Source organism: Gavialis gangeticus, unplaced genomic scaffold, assembly GCF_001723915.1.
Source record: "Gavialis gangeticus isolate Ggan-Ray unplaced genomic scaffold, GavGan_comp1, whole genome shotgun sequence".
In the NCBI taxonomy this organism is placed as follows: domain Eukaryota; kingdom Metazoa; phylum Chordata; order Crocodylia; family Gavialidae; genus Gavialis; species Gavialis gangeticus.
Window position 1 is genome coordinate 47,459,601 of NW_017729024.1, and position 3,261 is coordinate 47,462,861.

The 3,261-nt window shown below is 50.6% G+C and overlaps 1 pseudogene; it reads right to left on the reverse strand.

Annotated features, from left to right (window-relative positions):
- Positions 1-1,501, reverse strand: part of LOC109298202 — a 9,888-nt pseudogene extending 8,387 nt beyond the window's left edge.
- Between the last annotated feature and the right edge of the window lie 1,760 nt (positions 1,502-3,261).

The following is a 3,261-nucleotide window of genomic DNA, read 5'->3' on the forward strand; positions in this document are numbered from 1 at the left end:
CCACCTGCTGGAGGTGGGAACACCCTGTTACCTGAAAGCAAAGTTGGCTATAAGAAGAATGAGTGGGTGGAAATGGAGAGGCAGAGGAGAAGGAAGTGGCTTATCACACTAAGCATCATCTTGGCTCCCTGATAATTAAATCCTGGGAAAAGACTGTGTGGGTGTATAATTTACTCTGTTTACTCTGTGTGGTAGATTCCTTTTGGAAGCAAGTTTGAAATTCACCCCCAAATGCCCAGCATTTCCTGCTCTGAAGTTTTCAGAAATGAACAGCCCTGTGCTTTTACCCTGTAAGGAAACAGACCAGTTAAAAATCCTCCATCCTCCCATCACTGCCTTTTGCAGTCTGCCTGCAGCACATGGCATATTAGATCATCAGTGTTCATGTCCCGTGGCTGCAGCCGGTGACACAAAACAGTTTAACTCACTGATGTAGAACTGGAAAGTCCTTCACACAAAGGCCATGATGAGAATGCCAGTACTGAAAGACAGTATGCCGATCATGATCATGGCAGTGTCCCTTAAGTATTTGGAGAACAAAAACACTCCCAGGAAGCTGGTGAGGAAGATCACGTAGCCAGCGGCATTGCCGTAGCCAACCTGAATCCCGTTCCAACTTAAAGGTTCCTTGAGCACAAAGAGCTGGAGCACGTCTATGCCTCCCGCAACCGCTAGGTCATACATGACAGCCCCCACAAAGAGCATGGCGATGATGAGTTTCGAGGGCATCACAGGTGTGTGGCCTTCCTTCTCACAGGAGCCCCAACTCCCTACTATGCAAGTCCTTTCATCAGGCAACAGGAGACTATCAAACTGATCTATGTCTTGGCTTTGCTTTTATCTCCTGAAGTTTGGTGGGTACCTTCTGTCTGGGGGACTTTAAGGACAAAGAGGCTGTAGGTGAAGTGCAAAATATAGTAGGCAGTGCTGCAAGCCACCAACATGGTGCCCTGGTGATAGTGAAGGTTGAAATGGACAAAGATGTGCCCAGATGCAATGCTTCCCAAAAAGTCTGTCATCCTCTAGATCAACTCGATAATGATGAGACGCAGAGACCTCCTGCTCTCCGAGGAGCCCAGTGACACCAGAGCCATGATACCTGCCCAGTAGGTAGTGAAGCCTCCAGTCAGGCTGTTTCAGGCAGCAGCTCCTGCAGCTCAAGCAGGAGCAGGATCAAAAGGAGCAGAAGGGACCTAGAGACCAGGTAGCCCAGGAGGAGCAAACCAGTGGTGATCTTCCTGTTCTTTCTGTCCCCAAGCTTTGCCAGGCCATAAGCTGACACCTAAAGGCTTAAGTCTAGCACTAAGTTGTAGATAATGTGGAAGTTAGAGATGGTTTTCTGCTGTGTGTCTTTGAGGGAATGTGCTGGGGCGGTTGAGTTGGTCCAGTTGTAGTAGTTTCTCACCACCAGCAGCAGTCCTGTGTCACAGAAGGAGCTGGCTACCTGGGCACCAGCAACCACTGACTCAATCCAGTTTCTTAGCTGTATCACCTCAAGCATGATGGCTGCAGGCTAATCTTTCTCTGGGGATGCGCAGGAGACATTGTCCTGGAGAAAACAGGTTCAGCGAGCTTGCTTGTAACACACACAAAGCAGATAAAAAGGCCTGAAAATTAGTAGAGAAGCAAAGAGACATGAGAGAGCAAATCTGACTGCCAGGATGTATCCCCTTCACATACACACTGCTGATGATTCGTGCCATCTCCCTGCCCATGCCACAGAAGCTTTTATATTGATGAAGCATTACACCCCCTCCCAGGGTGCTGCTGCTACTCTTCCTGGTATGTATTCAAGATGTCACATAATTGAAAGGAATTTCAGTGTCACACTTTTAGGAAGTGAAAATGCCCTAACTGTGGCTTATCCTCCCCCCTTCCTTGCCATGGCCCTGATGTGAATGGTACAAAAAGAACCTCACCAAATAATTGTCACCTCTCACTACAGGGAGTGGAAAGAGCTGAGACTGGGTCACCAAAAGCTTTTGTGCCCTACTACACCCAGCCTTTCTCCAGCAGTGCAGGTATATTGCTGGTGTTTTTAAAGCAATATACTTTTTTACATCTGAACCCACCCCTCCCTCAAAGAGGGATGTAAAAGGGATGCAGGCCTGGCCCTTCATTTACAGAAGTGACAAACACTGGGGTGCTCTGCAGGCAGCAGGCAATGGGCCCGTGGGCAGGCAGCACCCCCGCCCCCTCCCCCCCCCCCATGCTTGACCCCCAGGGAGGACAGGGAAGTGGCAGGTGATGCTCTCCTCACACGCCCATCCCCTGGGCAGGGCTGAGAGCAGGAAGCCTGGCTCCACCTGGGCCGGGCCAAGAGCAAGTGGCTGGCATGCCCGGTGGTGCCTAGAGCCTGGAAGCTGGAGTTGCAGATGATGATAAGCTTTGCAGGGGATCTCAGCATCTGGCAAGGGCCACAAGGCATGTGGGGGACTGCAGAGGTCTGGGTTGGCTCAGCTCAACCTGTAACTTCCCTTACAGAGCAGCACCAGCTCCAGGAAGGGGAAGGCCCTGGCATAAGCAATGGACTATGCTGCTTTCCTTCAATGGAGGTGAGGACGTCCCATGGGACACTAGCATGACCCTGGCTCCCAAGATGGGAACCTGACCACCCTGCGGATGCTGGATGCCAGGTACCTACAAGGGCCTCACAGAGGTTCATAGTATCTGTGACCCCAAATTACCTACAGGGGTTGGCCTGATACAGGCACTCTTTATGAAACAGGCTTGTGACTAGGGGCAAAACCCAAAAAGCCTTAGCTGCCTGAGAAAAAGATGGATGCACATTGCAAGGCCGAAACTAGGCCCATGATTAAATAATGGACATGACCATTTAAATTATATTGCTTTATTAATTCCTATGCAGTACAGTTGTCTTGGTGGTAGACCCTTGCCAGAGTAACAGGGCTCGGCCAGCTCACATTGGTTCGAGACCACCCTGTTTTTCCCTCCACATCGGACTTTTCTCCCTTCACATGAAGGCAGGAGCCTAGAGGACCAGGCACCTACCCCGATGCCATCACAGGAACACCCGATTAGAAAGGGATGGGATCTAGGGGAGATGGAGCCCCATAGAAGACACCTGGACACTGAGATCTGCACCCATGTCATTGTACCTCACTACAGTCGGGTACCACCTCCTGATATCCTTTTCACTAACAGCAAGTTGTGGCAGGCAGGATACAGATAAGAGGGCTAAACACACATTGAGAGTGCAACACCTTGGCCCCACCCTGGTGAGTCTCTTTGGTCCAGGTC